The sequence below is a fragment of the Pinus tabuliformis genome, chromosome 3_1, assembly GCF_031772625.1.
Source record: "Pinus tabuliformis cultivar Carrire ecotype Pingquan chromosome 3_1, CPIR1, whole genome shotgun sequence".
Lineage (NCBI taxonomy): Eukaryota > Viridiplantae > Streptophyta > Pinopsida > Pinales > Pinaceae > Pinus > Pinus tabuliformis.
Window position 1 is genome coordinate 558,711,362 of NC_142301.1, and position 21,652 is coordinate 558,733,013.

Genomic DNA, 21,652 nt, shown 5'->3' on the forward strand with positions numbered 1-21,652 from the left:
AGAGAAACCTCTATATTAGAAGGCCAAGAGGAAAACTTTCAATGCATGGCTAGTGTTCGAGTTAGACATATGAGTCTCGGGAATGTAAATGGACTTAGAGAGGATAGTCGATTTGTGATCTCTGCAATAAAGTTTTAAGTATAGAACTTGAATGTCATGAAGTATAATGTCCCTGTGATTTGTGTTAGAGAAGTTGTGGTTCGATCATTGAAGAGTTTTTTCTTCTGATGCTTGTTGATCATAGAAATGGATATGCAAAAACGATCATCCAATAGATGTGTGTTGGAGGGAAAATTGCCTTGTATATAATTTAATGCCAGGAATGAGATTGATGTTGAAAAAGCATTGAATGGGTTGAGATCCATTGAAAAATATGTATAGGAATACATTGGCATTTTTCAATTCCAGTATTAAATTAATTTTCTGAAAAGTGTGGCGTCTTGTGCTCTCGTTAGACATTTCAATTGATGGTTTTGATAACTCTAATTCTTGTTGGAATTCTAAAATAAAAAATGTGTGCAAAGACTTAGAACCTCATTTTTTGTTAAATATGCAACGGTTGCGTTGATTTCTGAAGGAAAGGGCATAATTCCTTTTTGGAAATGGGTGTGGGATAGGAATTTCCTCTACATATAAATATTTCTGAGGTAAGATGAATTAATATTTTATTTCCTTAGTTCAAACTAGAATACATTGATTGTATGAAGACACGGACTTCACAATGTGTCCATAAGGTGGTCTGATAAAGACACCATAGAAAAGGAACAAAATTGTGGCAACACGGTTTTATTGGGAATGTATGAAAGAGCATATCTGTGTGAGATTTGAAAACTCCCATTTTCACTATATTGGACGGAACAAAGTCCAAAGTGGAATCCAAATCAAGGTAAATATGTATAAATGATTGAATGTTAATAATCTAAAAATCTTGCCACCATTTTGGGTTGCATCATGATGGAATCACTTCCTCTTGTATTTGAGTTTCAAGCTCTCACGTTGGTGCCAAAAAACGTGTTGTGGCCCATCTCAATGTTGTTACATTGGCGTCGAAGATGAATAAATGTAGGTAAAATATAACTTAATGTTTTCCCAAAACCTATTTTGGCAATGACTACTATGTCCTCATTTTTCATAGCAATAGGCCATGGTCGTTCTTGTATTGGGGTGGGGGAGGAGAATACTACATTTTGTAGCTAAAAAATCCAACATTTGAAACAATATCATAAAGTTTGTATCAAAAATTAGCCTGCATACTCTAAATTCAATCCCATCAATTAGTCTATCCAAAAACATCACAAAACTGAAAATATGAATAACAAAAAAGAAGCATTTCTAATGCACATGGTTTCTTGTTGAAGCAACATGTGACAAAATAATTGGGATTCTTCACAAGATATATGGCTAGCCCAAAAACATTGGTAGTCATGAACCCATCCTGTGACTTGAAATCCACCCTCAAACAGTGATCCCCAACAAACAAGCCCCAACTACATGAACGCCAAGAAGGAGAGTAGGGAGCAGTGTTTCTGTTGTATAGCAGTACAACCTACAACATATTCTCCTCTCTAGAGAAAATATTGTACCTACAACAAGTACAATAGATAAAAAACAAGTGATTTTGGCACTAAACACATCGTGGATTGTAACTTGTCATCCCAGTTAACAAGTAACTGGGATGTTTCTCACATAAAAACAGAGCTGCTAATAATAATTGCAAAAACCAAGATAAATAATAATGTAACTCAGGTATAGGAGATAAGAGACACAATTAACCTACAAATTTCTTAGATGCAATTGAAAGCATGAGAAAGTAGATAATCTTACCTCTCAAAGAATCTTTGATGGAAATCTATTTTGGTTAAATGTCATAAAAGGAGTAGGAATATTATTTCCCTGAGAACAACCTACCCATTTATAAAAAAGTCAAATGATAAATGTTTTCAAGGAAAATCCATATAGGAATGTCACAATACCATACATAGTGACTGTTGGCATTATGATACATATGTTGTACTTGATGGCAACCCACTCATCTCAGATGATAAATTATAGTGCAGCAAAGTTCACGCACTTTCATGAAGATAAAAGTTTCTTTCGTGTAGAGAAAAGTTCACGCACTTTTATGCAGAGAAAAGTTTATTTCATGGAGAGAAAAGTTCACGCACTTTTATGCAGAGAAACGTTTATTTCATGTAGAGAAAAATTTCACGCACTTTCATGCAGAGAAAAGTTCCTTTCATGAAGAGAAAATTTCACGCACTTTCATGGTTGGCTCATGGTATTAGTCCGACAGTTTTTGATCCTATGGTTTTGGTCCGTGGTATTGCATCCAAAAGTGTTGATTTCACACACTTTCATGGTTGGTTCATGGTATTAGTCCTATATTTTTTGATCCTATGGTTTTGGCTCGTGGTATTCCATCCAAAAGTATTGATCTCACGCTCTTTCATGGTTGGTTCTTGGTATTAGTCCAACAGTTTTTTGATGCTATGGTTTTGGACCATGGTATTGTGGAAGGCCTAAGACTATAAAAGAGGAAGGAGATCATTTGGCAAAGTATCATCGAATGAATTGAATATCTAATAAGTGCTAGATCTGAAATATTTGTGATTGGGTTATGGTGCAGATCTGGATCTGAATGGAGGAGGAACCTTAGCGCATAAAGAAGGATAAGTTCTTTTGATGGGTCATAATATTTATGCTTGAATAATAGTATCTTTGCATGATTTTGATCTGTTATATGAGGCGCATGCTTTATCTATAAATCTGACAATCTGGGTTAATTAGTGTCTGAATATTTGAAAGAAGGAATTATCCTTTATAGATCTGAACGCAGGTTTCAGGTTGTTGAAGTAGCGTATATCTTTAAATTATGATCTAGCTGCATCTGTCTATTGCTGCAGTATTCTTGGTTCAGAATTTAGTGTGTGGTTACTGTTACTGTGTCTAGGTACAGCTGTCAGAGAAGTGTTTACTTGATTCAGTGCTAATTGGGAAAAGGAGATTGTTTGATGCATATATACTTGATGATTGATTGATGTTCATGGATCCAGTCTGAAAATTTATGATTCGTGGTCCCTGGAAGAAAGAGAAGGTTGTAGCCTTCAGTAGGCTAGCACCTACGTACTAGTATCTTGGCTAGTACAAGAGATAAGGGGGTTGTAGCTCCCTTCCAGGAGAAGCTGGAAAACGAGAGAGGGTTGTAGCTCTCTGCAGGTTGTAGCCTGCGTATTGGTAAAGGACTGCACCAGTACAAAATCATTGTAAAAGGAGTTTCTAATTGAAAGAAGATAGAGACATATTGCAGCAGGTGGTTTTCACCCACATTGGGTTTCCACATTATATCTGGTGTTCTTTTGTGTGACTATTTGCTTTTCTTGTTCTTGCTCATTATTTTATGATACTGACATACAAAGTAATGATCAATATTTGAAGAATTATTCAAAGTATAAATAAGGAAGATAGATTGATAAGAATTTGATAATACTGATTCACCCCCCCCCCTCTCAGTATTATTTCCAACAGTGACAAACCCTCCTCTAACAATCTAGTCTACATTCCCACTATTAGTACAACCACACCAATTTTAGAAAATCTTGAAGAGAATTTGAAAACGAAATGTGAAAAAAACCTTGAGTAGTGATAAATGCTTTGAAAAAATATCCAAATCATCTCCCCAACCATTGGAAATTCTTACAAGAACAAAATCATGTATTCTATTTGATAAAATTAGTTAAAGCTACATCCCATAACAAATTTACAAAGTAGATATCTTGAAACACGAACAACTTTTAGAGTTGTGAAACCATCTAATAAATTAGAAGGATACATGGGTTGGAACCTCATGCTACCTTTGATAGGCCTCAACTATTGCGTAATTAGGAAGTTCAATGTTTTCTTTCATCCTTGGAGCCGGTTTGACATTTCATTTAAATCCATAAATATTCAAAATATTAGAATTTCAATTTTCTTTAATTTTTCAAGTGAAATTACAAGATGGAATTAATGGCCACTTTTCCAAGGTGGGCAGGAGTGAAGTGTCTTGAACCATTTCCCATGTTCATACTGAAACCTATGCAATATTTTCTTTCTTGAGCTACATTTCTCAACACTGAAGGCAGGCATCATTTACACCCATCCACAATATACCTCTCCTCTACTGTAATTAATTTTCTTCAAAATAACAACTTCATTGATAGCAAATAGTTCCAAATTCCTATTGCTAAATATTTAATAATTGACTCTGTTTATAATGTGTGAATTTGACCTTTCACTGATTCTATGCTTGTGTCAATCAACATTATATACAAAAAAGCAAAGAAATTGAAATGACAAATTATTACAAGATAAACATACAAAGTACAGAGCTTCAGATCTCTTAGCAACAATCCTAGGCCTCTTGAGGAACAATCAAATTAAAAATGGAAGGGATTATGTTTCCAATTATCACCTCTCTCATTTCTAAGATCCCTATCTCTAGTTATGAATTGGAACATCTTATTGAGAGCTCAATAATCTGGATCGTAATGAACGTTCTACTATGAATGCCAATACCAATTTTTGGCATGTTCTCCAATTTTTTGAAACATTTGAGTTGAGAGACCTTTCACATATAGCAAATGTCTTGAAGACATTTTGTATATTGTTGGGAGCCAACTAACTAGATGTTTCGAATCCAAGCACCTCACCATCTCTTGAAAGTCTGTGACTGCAATTATGTGCACTAACTATGAAAAAAATGCAAAGTGATGTAGCACTCAGCCACAACCTGCATGAGATAATTTTAGAATATTGGTTGTGTGAACTATTTTTGTAAGTTTAATGAGGCTCATCTCCACATGTTTAAATTTTTGGTTCCAACAGCCATTGAATGGGATTGGCTTTTGTTCAAACCTTTGTTTGGAATAATTGTACAAGCCTTCCTACCCCACTTCATATTGATATGACCTTCAGATGGTTATGTTTAGCATTTATCATGGTAAATTTTTCAAGATATGATCTTACACTTTTCAGTGTAATATTATACTTTTAAATAGCTTGAAAATTTGTAATAACGTCTTCATCGTTAGAATGAAATGTAGAGGATTTTTCACAAAAATTAATGGTTCTCTTTTATGCAAAAATCATATTTCAGAATGTGTTATCTGGTGGCACTACATCTTAGATCAATATGACTTACACCTCCAACATATTTGGATTCATTTGCATTCTATGATGGGTCATGATCAAAATTCAAACTTGATTAGTTGCAACTTTTATGTATAGTTTGTATCTGTAATTTAGAATGGCATGCACATTAGCATTAAGATTTGTAAGTTCACCAAGATTGGATTTCACTCAATAGTGGATAGGTTAGAGAGGAAATTAATGGTTGAAACTAGTTAGAAGTTTGGACAGGGTCTCCATTGTCGGGACTGTACACCCTGATCTATGCCCAGTTGAAACTAGTCTATGGAGGAAATAGTAGTTCATAAAAGTATCTAGTGATGGAATGAAAGTATAGATCCATATCTTGGGAGATTGTGAAGTGTCGGGAATTTAGCCTCATTTGGCTCGACTGAAAAAATGTTATTAGGAACAAAAAGAAAGCTCTGTGAGGCATTATCTAGTATAGATAGAAAATATAATGTAAGACCAGTTCACATTATTGGTTGGGATATCTTTCTCTTTGCTGGGAAGCTATCATAGGAAAGTCTGGGGAGATGAAAAAAAAAGGCATAAGGGCAGGTTCTACTAATGATAAATGTTGAGTAGTCACTCGAAGTAAAATGGATCTTGATTCATCTCTCCTCCTCAAAAGGGCACACAAGCTCAAAGTGGAAGGAACCAAAAGATTCCAAAATAAAGACTATGTGGGTTCTTTGGAACAATATGAAAAGGCTATCAATCTTATCATAGGAATCACCCAGACCGTGCCATCTCCCATAAAAAATTAGGAGCATGCTTGATGCAAATGAAGCATGTTCAATATGAAAGTGTTGTTAATGGATGTACACTAGCTCTTAAAGTACACCCTCGTTTCAGTAGGTCTATTTTTAGAAGGGCACGGGCATATGAGGCTATGGGCAGGCTAGACTTAGCCATGCGAGATGTGCAGGCCCTTTTGTAGGTTCATGTGAATCACTAGGATGTATTATAACTTTTCAAAAGGTTACATGTTGCTCTTGGGAACAACAAACATGCTCAACAAGACTTGAAAAATAGTCCTATAGTGCTGGCATATTGAGGGACTTCTCCTGCAACCATGGGGTCATCAGCAATTCGAGGAACTCCTCTTGGCAATATGGGACCTTGTTTACCTGCTAGACCTATGCCACAAAAATAAAATAAATAGGAGAGGCTTCTTGGTGATAACTTGAGTAATCAATCCAATGGGCCCCCTTTGCAGTAACCTCCTTTGCCAATGTATTCCAAAGGGTATTCTTCACCACAAAAGACGTTAGTCTTGGAATCTTCTAGAGTAATATCCAAAGAATCTAATGGTTCTCAAGGTCACAAGGTTAAACATGCCCCTAAACCTATGAAGAAAGCACAGGCATAAATTCAATGGAGGCCATTGAAAGTCATTTTTTACCATGATACAAGGCTTAGTCGAATGCCAGACAAATCTAAATTTAAGGAGTTGAGATAAATAGCGAGGAAACAATTCTCCTCGTCCAAGGCAGTTTTAATAAAATACAAGATTTTATATGGGGATCTTCTGAATATCACAACTATAGAAGAGCTTAGATTGGAAGAATATTTTCCATCTTAGCTTGCTGAGCAGAAAAGGATAGGGACTCAAACATAGACTCCTCTACAAGTGGGGGCTTGAATGAGAAACAAATAATTTCTAATCAAACTTTTTAACACAATCCTTTGAGGTTGTATGTGGTTGAGGTGAATCCTAAGAAGGCACCATTGATTGAATAAGAGGAGGAACCTCTAGTAGATGGAGTTCAAGAAGAGGATTTCAAAGGAGAGGAGAATGCTTTTGGTTCATCAAGCGAAAGTCATGATATCATAATAGAAGACCCGAGAAAGGAACCTAATAAGTAGGTATCCTTAGAGGAACTTGTAAAGGCAAAAATGGGGATGATCTTGAAGGAAAAGAACTTGAAATTGATGACTGGATATTTGAATTTTCTCATTTGTTTCATACACATGTAGGCCTTAATCTAGATGCTCAGGTGGATATGCATGGTGTAAGAATGCAATTATGCTCTAAGGCATTAGAGGAAATTGTGACGAGTGAAGAAGGCCAACACCTCTTTGATATGGCAACATGCAAGTTCCAGGAGGTGGTAGCTTTGTCATTATACAATTGGGGCAATGTCCATATGTGTGCAGCTAGGAAATGGATTCCTTTTGATGAAAATCCTTCAAAGGAGTTGGTTATGGCACAACTTTAGATTGCATATGATGGGGTCCAGTATCAATACTCCCATGCTTGACAAAATTATGATGAAGCTTTGAGGATAAAACTTAACTTCTATGAGGGATTGCCTACACTGATTCAAAAAGATTTTGAAAGTGAAAAACTTCGATGGTATCTTTCTTTAGATAACAAGGTTGATCTTGGTACATGGGATGTGTTATGAAACCAGCTCAAGAAAAAGATAGAAAAGATAGAAAAGATAGATCAATGCCTTAAAATTCAGCCTCTTCGAGGGGGCAACCTCCTTTACATTACATAAATGAACAATTCTTGGATGATACAAATGAAAAGACCTCCTTTCTATATATAGGAGTCTAAGGGGTCATAACATAATCAAAGCCGACATAACAATAATAATGTAAGGGCACAATAATAACAATAGTGGGCTTCTATGGGCACAATAGTAACAATATGGGCACTACATGGGTACATCAATATAATAAGTGGGTTGTACTAATAACAATAAGGGGTTACATTAGTAGTATAGGGGCCTAACATGCCCCTCTCCTTCAAAAAGCGTTGTCCTCAACGCTTGAGTAGTTATTGATGCTTCTGTATAAAATTCTTGTCCTCCCATGTGGAATCTTCAGCGGGTAAGTTCTTCCACTTGATGAGATACTCTGAAATTGATCGATTTCGTAGCTATCGGGTTCTTTTTTCTGTGACTATTCCAGGTTCCAATATGATTTTTTCTTCCTCTTCAATTTCTGGCAATATTGTTTGAATCGGGATCTTTTGAAACTTTTGAATAAGTGGCCATACTTCTTCATCCTTCTTCCATTCATCCCTTGCTTCGTTTATCCAATTTGGTTGGATAATAGAAATAGCACAAAACAATGCTTCCACATCCTCATCTTTGAAGAGTCTTCCCATTCGGTAAGGTCGCCATTTTTTAAGTGCATGTAGTATTGCCAACATTTCCTTCTCATAAATAGCTTTCCTGAGATGTGGCAGTAAAAATACCCAATCATCTATGTCAAAACATTTTTCACTGCAATGTTGATCTACCTGTTGTTTCGTTTGATTTTGCAGCAAAGTGGCGTTATCCTTTAAAAGTTGGAGAACTTGTTGTTGATGCTCGATGTGATCTTTCACTGCTTGAACCTTTTTCTTCTTGATATGTCCTTCTATCTCTAGAGTTTGAGGAGTGGTAATTTCTTCCAATCCTTTACAAGATATGTTCGAATTCATTTCTTGATGCTCGATGTGATCTTTCACTTCTTAAACATTTTTCTTCTTGATATGTCCTTCTATCTTGATAGTTTGAGGAGTGGTAATTTCAGCCAATGAATTACAAGATATGGTTGGCTTCATTTCTTCTTTCTCAATGTGATCTTTCACTTCTTGCACCTTTTTCTTCTTGATATGTCCTTCTATCTTGAGAGTTTGAGGAGTGGTAATTATTGCCAATGCTTTACAAGATATCGTCTGATTCATTTCTTCTTTCTCTGGGGTGGGGTCCTGGAATATATCTTCTTCTTTTGATGTTTCTTGATCCTTTTCTTCCTCCTCTTTATATTCTATGTAAAATAATTTCTTCTCAGCACACTTATGACCTTTAGTCTGTTTGCTATCACAATTGTAACAAAGCCCTTTTTCTCTTTTTTCTTCCAATTGTTGTGGTGTAACCCTTGTAGGTTGTGGAAGGCTAGGAGAAACAACACTTCCATCTTTATAGTTGTGAGGGGTATGCTTATTGGTTTCCATAATTTTTCTTTCCACTATGTCACAAATCTCTTTTACTCTTTCCAATTGTTGTGGTGTTGCTCTAAAGAAGGTGTTGCTCTTTGTATCTTCATAATGTGCTATCATTTCCTCCGTGAAAATTGACCACGTAACAAGTTGTTTACGAGAACAAAGCCCTTCATACCATAAAAATTTATCTGGTTCTAAATATGAAGATGCAATACATACCTTTTGTAACAGTGGTACACCATGTAGATCAAAATATTTCTCCATCTGAAGTATCCAATTTACTGGATCCTTGCCATCAAACTTCCTCATATTGCTTTTTCTTGATTTTAGGAGCTCAATCTTGAAACGACTGTAACTTTGTACTTTTGGATCTTTAAGTTCTGAAATTGCAACCTGTAGTAGCCCTCTGTGTCCTCTTTCCAATGCCACTAGTTTGATCCAAATTGGATTCTCCAAGAAAGCGTTATGCACAATCTACCAAGATGACATGATTATAGACCTTTCCAGAAGAGCGAACTTGTATGAAGTGCCACGTGTCACTGTTTCGACCTTTGGCTCTACACAATATATACAAGAAACTACAGTCTGTCCTCTTTCTGTACCTTCTTATGAAATTTTAATCTGATTCTTAGAGAGAATGTTATGATGATTTTCCCTAGGTCACCTGTTTGGAATGTAATTCAGGAGTCTGCAAAAATACTAACTTCCTCAGATCATATCTCTGCAAATATAGCACAAAAATCTCTTAAATTTAGAACCGAGGTTCAGCATGACTTATTCTCAAATGGGTTTTTTTTGCAACTTATGAAACGTTGGAGAAAAAAAGTTATAGCAAAAATTCCACGATGACTTGTTTGGAGCAGCGAAACCCTAGAATCCAAAGCTCTGATACCAAATGTTATGAAACCAGCTCAAGAAAAAGATAGAAAAGATAGATCAACGCCTTAAAATTCGGCCTCTTCGAGGGGTCAACCTCCTTTACATTACATAAATGAACAATTCTTGGATGATACAAATTAAAAGACCTCCTTTCTATATATAGGAGTCTAAGGGGTCATAACATAATCAGAGCTGACATAACAATAATAATGTAAGGGCACAATAATAACAATAGTGGGCTTCCATGGGGCACAATAGTAACAATATGGGAACTACATGGGTACATCAATATAATAAGTGGGTTGTACTAATAACAATAAGGGGTTACACTAGTAGTATAGGGGCCTAACAGGATGCTTCATAAATATCTAGTTTTTTAATAGTGCAAAGGAGAAGATGTGGACTACAACTAAAATGTGGGAGACGCTAGAAGAGCAATGCCAACATGAGTTAAAATATCCATCTACAACCAAGAAGGATGATATCCTCAAAAGAAAAAAAGAAAGAGGTTGGGGTTGATGGAGATTCTATTGAGGAGATAGTAGCATCCATTATGGAAGCATAAGAACATGCTACTGTAATGAGATCTCAGATCCATCTATTGTGGGGAAAAATGCTTTTTGAATTCTCACAAGTGGAGTTCAGATTGGAAGACCCAACATGCAAAGAGAACCTAGATGCTTTGTTGAGGGGTTTAAGCTCAATGGATCTTCTTCTAGTGATATTGAAATTTGTGTTGAAGAATCATTCATCTAACGCAACCAATCAAGAAAGCAACAATTTCAAAACAAAAATTCCACATGCAGATGTTTCCAGAAAAGGGACCAGAGACAAAGCTAAGGATGGAAATAGAGAGGATATTATTCAATAAAGTTCAAAATGTTCTACGGAACATCTCCTTTGACCTACCATTTTGAGAGGTATAGTAGCACTGAAAAAGTCAAATTCTTCAGTATTTATATAGTTGAAAAAGGGAAAAAAAATTTGAATGAAAGATATTACCTTGTTTTTCAATAGTGTTGATCATAATAGTAAAATCCCATAGGCATAGGATAGAGTATCAAACGTTGTAAGGTACTCTAATAGGACATCACAGGTTGGAATAATTGTTCCAAGGAATATTCTAACACTTGGAAAATGTCCTATCAGTGTGGTTTTTTCACAATGCACAAGGTCAGGGGTTAAATTTGACGAGCCCCCCTGCCCATCAGTGAATTTTTTTATGACGGTTTTATATTTAAACTGCCCTTCACATGACTTGTAATATTTAATTTTACCCTGTGTAGCATCATCAAGAACCCCAAGACACCCATATTTTAAAATTTTGTTAGCTCTTTTAAAAATTTCTTAATACAAACCCACATAAAAACAAAGGTATGCAAAAGTCACTGGCAAATTCAAACCTCCTAACAGACCTACAAGGCTAGACAGAAAGGGAAGTGCAACCACAATGAAGAGAGAAATGAAGCCATAAAAGACATGAAATCCAGCATGAACCCAACGAGGGCATGGATTATTGGTCTGGCTGGTGTAACCTGCTTCAAATCTATTCTAAGTTAAATAGAAAACTCATAAATATTAGAACAACCTACATTTGTTGGTCTAAGTTAAATGGAAAACTCATAAAGATTAGAACAACCTAACCACTGATAAAAGTGAAGAAGACTATGTTACAACTAAAATAAAATAAGGGAGGCATTGGGATACAATTCTTTAGGACACTCTTACAGTAAAAAAAAATTATTTTTCACATGACAGAGAGGCCTATGATAGTAATATGCCCAACAAAACTAGAGAAGTAACATTGTCAGGCAGAGGATCTGCACATAGAATGGAGTCATATCATAGGAATCTTATGTGTCTAGTTTGATAAAGTAGGTGTATTCATCAACTATTGACCACAATATCAATGCAAGAAGCCTCAACCTAAATTGCACCTAGGTTAAGTGAACCAAATTCCTCAATTACCAAGGAAACAACTTCAAACATGGTTTTCTTGAACATGGTTGTATTTTTTTTGTTCATCTCACAAGAAGTGCAAACTACATACAAGTTAAATATGGTTATAGAAGAGGATCCATTAAGTAACAAATGTATAATTCCAAAATGATACTAGTTAAAGTAAGTTCATGATACTTCATAATGGTGAAAGACTGTGTTGTTTATGAACAATGATATGAATGAGAATATTATGAGACCAACCAATTAACAAAAAAAATTGAATGATGCAGGTTCCTAAGGCACTGAAGGAAAATATATTGTTGGCAACTTGGCATAACAAACTATGAAGAAATAAATTAGCAGCATGAGATTTACTGCCATAAAATAGATCAATAAGATATAGAAAGTTGGAGAATTTATGATGTTGGGAAAAACACTGAGAGGGGGTGGGGGGTGAATTAGTATTTACAAATCAACAACTTTTTACATTTCTTATTCAGATTTCTATACGCGACTTTACTAAATGGAACCTGCATGTGTACACGACTATTCTTAAGACAATTACCGTATATCCAGTGAACTTATATTTCAGTTAATCCATCATATGTTTGTCTTCATCTAGTGCATTAGTACTTTATTAATCATTAGTTAAACAATAACCATGTTTTGTAATAACGAAATAAACCATCACACATAAGCAACACACATGGGTACCAAGATTTAAGGTGGAAACCCAATGCGGGAGAAAAAGCACCTGCTTCTATTGTCTGTCGTTTTTTTAATATAAATAAAAAGTTGTTTACAATATTGTACTGGAACAGACTCATACCAGTACACAGGTCCCCACCTGTAGAAGAATACAACCTTCTCTCATTCTCCAGCTTCTACTGGAATGGAGCTACAACCCCCTAGCTCTTCTACTGCCTAATATGTTTACCTGTATGTAGCCGTCAGCCTACAGAAGGCTACAACCTTCACTTGTTCTCTAGCTGCTACTGGAAGGGAGTTCCAAGCCCCTAGCTCTCGTACTGGCTGATATGTTTACCAATACATAGGCTCCGACCTATAGAAGGCTACCACCTTAACTCTTCCTCTAGGGACCAAGTTTCATAAATTTTAAAACTGGATACTCCTGGTACACATAAACACAATATGTAGGCCATGTTTCATCAAATTTTTAGATTGGACCCATTATCAACACTTAAGCTCAATATCAAAAATCAGAATCATAACTCATCACTGTAACACATTCATCCATCATTGATACATCTGAATCAATCAATCATTGAAATCCAATCATCAATCTCTGACATAACTGAAACCTAATCATAACTTTTTAAATCAACCAATCATTGAAACCTCTTACACAACTAAATCAAATAATCATTGAAACCTATGATACAATTGAATCACCCAATCATCAATTTCTGATACAACCGAATCCATTCACTCAAAATCTAATTAACAGACACTTAACAAAAATTCAACCAATCAACTAGAATAGTCATATCACTGTAACCAATACATAGAACCAAACTCAGAACACTGCCTTAACAACCACAACCAACTACAATCCTCATCATTCAAATACAAAAATGGATACGCTAGTTCACTTAAGGCAACTCACGTGCATACGCCCTTTTTAGTAGAGAAACCTGCGTATAGAACTTAAAATACTGAGAACTGAAAACTTGACTACTACATTTCTGAAGAGAAACTTGAGCTATTATTAGATCTACTACAACATTCTGAATCAATCACATAATTGTTTATGATCTTCAATCACAATTAGTAAGTAATCTTTACACTATTCATAATTCCATTCAGCTTTAACATTCAATCAGATATACTTCAGACATGATCATTTAAACCAGATCAGTGAAGAGGACATCATTGATAGACATCAGGGAAGTAACACCACTAATCAAATAGATCAGTCATTTATGAACAAAAAACCTTCTTACTCAATCAAAGAGTCAACCATACTCGATCTCCTTATACAATCAATTTTACTTCATATCTAATGAAGACATCATTGACAAACAACAGTAAATCCACAACATTTATCAAATAGATTAGTCATTTATGAACAACAAGCCCTTCCATTTCATACGCTACTTGGAAGTGCCTAATCTGCTTGTATATGCACCTTCACCGACGTGAACCTGCATATAGATCTACAAATAATGAATTATAACTTCACAGCTTTTCAAGACTTCATATATGCCTAGATCATAGAATTTAAAGGATAAAACACGTGTTAGCACTCAGATCTAGCCTATTCATGATCAGATCATACAATGATAAGTCATTTCATGTTTCATGATCCTAATCCATGATTATCATCCATCATCAAACACTCAAGTGCATACTTAGTCCAGATCAAGCAAAGCATAAAAAGCCCATAACATGCATACTTCCTTTTGATATATCTGTTCATAATATTTTCATCACTTGCATTCTCTCACACTTTGATCTTCACCTCCTTATATAGTTTTAACCTTTTTCAATACCTCGGATCAAAACCATAGTTATGCTGATGGTATTTGTTGATGAGATAAATATTATTTGCCACACTCATTACTATAGGCCAATACCATGGTAGGAACCCCTGGTATTCTTTAACATTAATTTTCCAACCCATATGCGTGTTTCCTTCTGTGAAACTATGTGCATATCTATACACACCTTTTATTATGTCTACCTACGTGTATACACTACTTGGACTAGGGTAAAAAATGTATACAACTTAAAACATTCTCTTTCCTCAATTTCTTGATTCTGATATGTAATCCTTTGTCCCATCATCCCGTTCTTTTGTACCATTACTCTGTTACCTCTGAATTGACCTGTTACAGTGAGAGTTTCCAGCATACATCACTTCTGAACTTCCCTGCATTTTGTCACATCTGTAAACATAACTTCCATGTATTTTGTCACATCCTGTTTATACCTTTATCAAGTAGTCCATTCATCAAATAGGTTGTCATCAAAGACAACACATCAGGTAGGTTTCTATCAAGGACAACACCTAAATCAGAATACTAACAATTTCTCATATCAAGCTTCTGATTCTGAGTTGTAAAGCTTTGACCATCATTCTGTTCCATCATTCTGTCACCTCTAATCTGACCTGTAGATTCATCTAGTTACCATATACTTGTTATGATAGAAGTGATTTCCATCAAGGACAACACATGCATCATAATGAGAAAAATCTCCCCCTTTGGACTTGATGGCAACCACTTTGGTGTCTGGTCACCATAACCTATAAATAACATTAAGATAAGCACCAAGGCTTTCAAAAATTCAAGCTACTCTCGAAACACCAAGTTACTTTCCCCCTTTGACAACAATGGAAAAGGGCTGACCAATGTTAAATGAAGACTTCCATATCTGAACTGTTGAATATGAACAATGATCATGCTCACCCTAGGCAGATGCTAAATTCTATAATCAAACTCCCCCTTAGCACATGTTGAGATGCACTATACTATTCATGCTCCCCCTGAGCACATGCATAGTATGCAAAAATATTTCTCAAAAGAATTACATGATTCTATAACTCAATTATGTGAGTATGACCTTCCTATCACCAATGACTTATACATACATCAATCGCCCAACCAAGCGGGGATACAAATTTGACTCAACCACCCAACCAAGTGGGATTACATATTTGACATTATCTCAAAGTCCACACATGACTAAATATGACAATTATTACATCATAGGTATTTAGATGGCCTTTACATCAATTGATATACATGAAAATTATAACAAAGATCAAATACCTAAACAACATCATGATAATTATCAACAACTATCATACACCATATATGATCTGCACCATAAAAATTTGTCAGCAGCATCAAGAGTAAAAACCTGTATATGTCCATCATCAATTCACAAGATAAAACAATGTAACTTTAATATCATCAACCTGTGACAAAGTATGCCGCATATAGATATCAACTCATCCTCTTCATCTTATCAAGATCAACTTGCTCCATTTCCTTAGTAGAAAAATCATTAACACAGCCTTCCATGAATCCACTAAGTATATGTCATATCTCCAAGTAGTAACACAAAACCATTCACATCATATCATATATTTATGACACCACCATAGTCATCATCTATCACCATAACATCATCATCGTAGCAAGAACGACATGATCTTTCCATAATAACCCTCAATATTTCAACCACGTATCATCACTATGGAGTTTTCTAACATCCCACATCTGATAAGCATCAACCATGATAATCAACATATGTGAGTATAAAACCTATCATCATAAAGTAATAATCATCATCATTATGTGACTAAGTGATCCATGTCTCCAAATAGCTATGTCTTCATGAAACTTGCAATAACGCCATTCTCTTAGCCAACCAACAATATTCATGTATCCAACATAGAGATAGAAATATGTATCTAGATTCTCATTAATGTGGAAAGCAAACCATGAGCTCATAGTCATTTGTCAAACTTTCTTGATACCATCAATATCAACGATCCTCAACCAATATACCATTTGATATCCAAGAACTATAGGAATCCTCATTCATAACTACATCCTATGAAATTTATGCATCTTTGAAGGAATAATGACAACGTCATAACAGAGATGAGTAACACTTATCATCATCAAATAATGAAGTTGTGTACTCAATATTTGTAATTTTCCTTGAACTTATGAAGATCACCATGTAAGAAACATAACTATATGAATCATCAAAAGAGTCATCCACAAATATGATTAGAAGCATCAAAACAACCAAGTGGCTCAAACCAAGTACCATTTCTGATTTCATCATAGGAAATTCATGACTAAAGCATAACATGATGCATCATTTAAACACTTCAACAACATAAGCATCCTCACTATTGATAAGAATAATTATGTACCAAAGAATTATAAACATAATTCCAATAATGCATTATTAGAAGCATAGCATATTCTCCCCCTGAACCTGTGCCAGTTGTTCACTTTCAGATCTTATCATTTCATACATCATTAAGAATCATCAAGGCATCATCATTAACTAGTTATACATCAAGTCATAAACAACTTATCAGGGTCAAAATCAGTTCTAAATAAAATCCAGAGACTGTAATAATCAATCATGAAGACATAAAAGACAATTGATTATTGTCTGAACCATATCAGATCCCTTTTCTAAGTCTGTCCTACTGCTTCTTCAACAAACCAACACATACGCGACTGTGCAGTTTCTAACTCATGTATATACATGACTTGTCTTTATAATCTTCATGTATGAAAAGTAGAATGCTGAAATTTCATACCTTTTGTTCCCCCTGAGTCTATTCTGACTGTACCTGGTCTTAGAACTTTTGGTGAAACATCAATTCCAAGAATATCATTATCATGATGGTTCTTCATCAGAGATTCCATTTTACTCTTGTGTCCAGTCATGTGATGAGAACATTCATCTTCGTCTTTGAATGATTAGACATCAAGACCACACCTTATCTGATCTTCCTTCTCTCGATTCTTGGTGGATTCATCTTTTTCAAATTTTCTTATATGAATGCACTTATTTGATTGCTTACCATATTGTCTACGGTGATCCATAGACTTGTTCCTGCATTCTTTTTCTATATTCCCACGCTTGTTACAAGCATAACACCTTATATGTTTCAAATTCCTTCTATAGAAATCAATGGCTTTGTTACCAAACATATTGCAAAAAAAAATATCCCTTAGAGTACCTAGAAGCTTATGATGTTTCTGTGAGACAGTTATTAGCTTGAAACATTCTACTTCTGTACCTAGCTGCAACATGTCCAAAATTATGATAGATAGAACATTCAACATTATTCATTAGAGGAAAGAATCGATTAACACTTCCATAGTTAGGAGTAAATGATTTTCTTTGAATACTTCTTTCCTTGATTGTTGATGGGGTTGACCTCTTATCTCCTTGTTGAGAATTTCATATTTTGCATTAAAATTCCTTGCCTCAATTTGTGAGCTAGATTCACCTTTAATAGTTTCATGAAAACAAAGACCAGATTTGATGGAAAGAGACCTTTGACTAATAAGAATATTATCCGAAATCTTAGTAATATCTTGAAATATTAGGATATTTACCTCAACTTGATATTTCTCTTCCTTTTCCAGATACTGCTTCTTCATGATTTCTTCAACTTTTCTTCCTTCTTCCACTTGTTTACTTAATTTGAGAACCTCATTTTCTTGTTCATCAAATGCTTTAAGTAGTTCTTGATTCCACTTATTTTAGTTTTCAAGATCTTCTTTTAGAGAGACGACCACAGCTTCAAGGCCTTCACAGTAACTGGTTCTTTCTTTTAGTTCCTTGGTTGTTGTATCCTTTTCATTCACTTCATTTCTCAATGATGTTACTTCATCATGTAGCCTTTAACATTGATCTTCCTTTTCCTTGAACTGCTTCCTTATTTTGTTTCCTTCCTCCAACTGAGTTTTTAGCTTGGTAACCTCTTTTTTGTAGGTACACTCCCTTTTGTCAAAAAGATCTTCTTGATCTCTAATTTTGTGTGTGAGCCTTTTAACTTCTATCTCTATTGGATTTCTTTCACTTTCACCCATAATAGAAAATTTAGTTGTTTCACTGTCACATTAATTATCTGCAATATTGCATGAACAAAGAAATGTATCACCATAGGACAAAAAATTAGTACTTGATAATTCTTTTGCTTGTTCATCTTCAATCTTAGGTGATTTTGAATCTGAATAATTTCTTCAACCTAATAGCCAATTGTCTCTCCTGTTGTCCTTGTTCCTTTGAGATGTCTTCTTCTTTTGAGGTTCTTTCTTCTTCTTCTTCTTTCCCATTGTTACAACATTTCTCCTTTAAGCGATCAAGCTTCTGCCGAAGGACCTTCTCTCATACCAATTGTTGGGAAAAATACTAAGAGGGGTGGGGGGGTGAATCAGTATTTACAAAGAAATAAATTTTTACATTTCACATTCATATTTCTATATCTGAATTTATTGAACATAACATTCATGTGTACACGACTCTTCTTAAGACAATTAGCATATATCCAGTGAACTTATAATTTAGTTAATCCACCATATGTTTTTCTTCAACGAGTACATTAGTACTTTATTAAGCATTAGGTAAACAATAACCATGCCTTGTAATAACAAAATAAACCATCACACACAAGCAACACACATGGAAACCAGGATTTAAGGTGGAAACCCAATGCGGGAGAAAAACCACCTGTTGATGTCATCTCTGTCTTCTTTTTAATATAAAGAAAAAGTTGTTTACAATATTGTATTGGTGCAGACTCATACCAGTAGTCAGGCACCCACTTGTAGAAGGCTACAAACTTCTCTTGTTCTCTAGTTTCTACTGGAAGGGAGCTACAACCCCCTAGCTCTTGTACTGTCTAATATGTTTATGAGTACATATGTGTCGACCTACAGAGGGATACAAATTTCACTTGTTCTCTAGTTGCTACTGGAAGGGATCTTGAAACCCCTAACTCTTGTATGATGGAAATAATACTGCTGTTGTTGTCTCTGTCTTCTTTTAATAATAAGAAAATATGTTTACAATTTTTGTACTGGTGCAGTCTTATACCAGTATAGAGGCTTCTACCTGTAGAAGGCTACAACCTTCTCTCATTCTCCAGCTTCTACTGGAAGGGAGCTACAACCCCCTAGCCCTTGTAATAGCTGATATGTTTACTAGTACGTAGGTGCTCACCTATAGAAGGCTAAAACCTTCTCTTTTCTTCCAGGGACCACGTTTCATAAATTTTCAGACTGGATCCATCAACAACATCATTCAATCATCAAAGATATCTGAATCAACCAATCTCCTTTCAAACACAACCAAACCTATCAATCACTTTGACAACCCATCAATCTAATCTTTTAGAATGTTGTCACCAGAATACAGTAACCATAACCCAAGCCAGAACCCCGAACTCTGCAATAACAAACAGTAGAAACCAAAACATATTTTATAAGGTATACACTACTTCCATGTGTCGAACCAGCGTGTACACACGCTTTTCTCAAAGCCAACGAATGTATAGATCGGCAAACATAAATTCAGAGTTCTACTATTATTCCAGACTTTTGTTATACCCAGATCATATCATTTACAGAATAATATGTGTCATTATTCAGACCTAGAATCTACATGAGATTCAACAAAAAAATGGTTCATTTTACACCTTAAGATCCCAATTCATCATTAGATCTGATTCCTCAACATCAACTAAAGTTCATCCTTGGCTCAGATCCAGCTATGCACCATAACCCAATCACCTGCATACTAGATCTCACACTTCATTAGATATTTGATACTTGCACCCATGGCCTAATGATCTTCTCCTCCTTATATAGTTTTTGGCCTTTCTCAATACCATGGACCAAAACCACTTAGGACCAATACGTTGGACCAAATACCTAGGGTCAATACCTTAGACCCGATACCTTGGACCAATACCATGGACCAAATACTTCGGACCAAAACTTGGATTTCCAAGGTATACACGTTTTTCCTTTTGTGAAAGTATGTGTGTACATATATGTGACTTGTATACAGTGAAGTCGCGTGTATACACGGCTTGGCTAATGGTGAACCTGCATATACCTCTCTTACTTCATTATGTGAAGTATGATATGTAACTCTATGTTGTTAACCTATTGTACCGTGATCTGTCATCTGAGTGAGCTACCATCAAGGACAACACCTGTGTCACAATTCCAACAATCTCCCCCTTTGGACTTGATGGCAACACCAAGTCACTTTGCCCCTTTGTCATCAAGGGAAAAGGGTCATGCTCCCCCTGAATACATGCTGAATTCTATGATATGTTGAAGTGTGTTGACTGAGCTCCTATGATCGAGTCCATGCTCCCCCTGAGTAGCAGAAAGGTTTGTAAAACGATAACATGACTCTATACATACATCAACAATGACCTTCCTATCACCAAAGACTCATACATACATCCATCTCCCAATCAAATGGGGATATACCAAATTTGACTCAACCACCCAACTAAGTGGGGATATACCAATTGTTTATACAAGAAACATTACATCATCCATCCCATGCATAGTGGGGTTACAAATTAGGTCTTTTCATGACATTTACATTAAATGAAATAAATGACATATATAACAGATACCAAATATCTTAAATAAGACCATGATAGTCATCAACAACTATCATCAACAACATCTGTCAATCAACATCTAGATCAGCAACCATGTTCTCCCCCTAAACCTGTTCTACCTGAATAAAAAACCACTATGTGAATCTGTACCAATCTTCTAACATAATTCCAACAATGCATTATTAGAAACATATGCCCCCCCTGAACTTGTGCCAGATGTTCACTGTCAGATCTGATCATTGCATATATCAGAAGAGTTATCAAGGCATCATCATCAATCAGATATACATCAAGTTATCAACAACTTATGAGAGCCAACATATTTCCACTTGTCATCAACAAATTGTAACCATCATCAAGCAGAGCTGATAATTCATTGAACCATATTAGACCCCTTTCTCCTGAGTCTGGTCCACTGCTTTTCTTCAAACCAATGTATACGCGACCATACCCACAGAAACCAGCGTATGTGTGCAACTACACTTCATGAAACTCATGTATACCATGCTTTCTTAAAAAATGGATTTTAACAGCAGGATGATGCAACAACTACTCTCAGCTTCTGT

General features: G+C 35.4%; 1 pseudogene; it reads left to right on the top strand.

The window, feature by feature from the left end:
• Nucleotides 1-10,862, top strand: part of LOC149188219 (protein CLMP1-like) — a 62,766-nt pseudogene extending 51,904 nt beyond the window's left edge.
• The last annotated feature ends 10,790 nt before the right edge of the window (nt 10,863-21,652 follow it).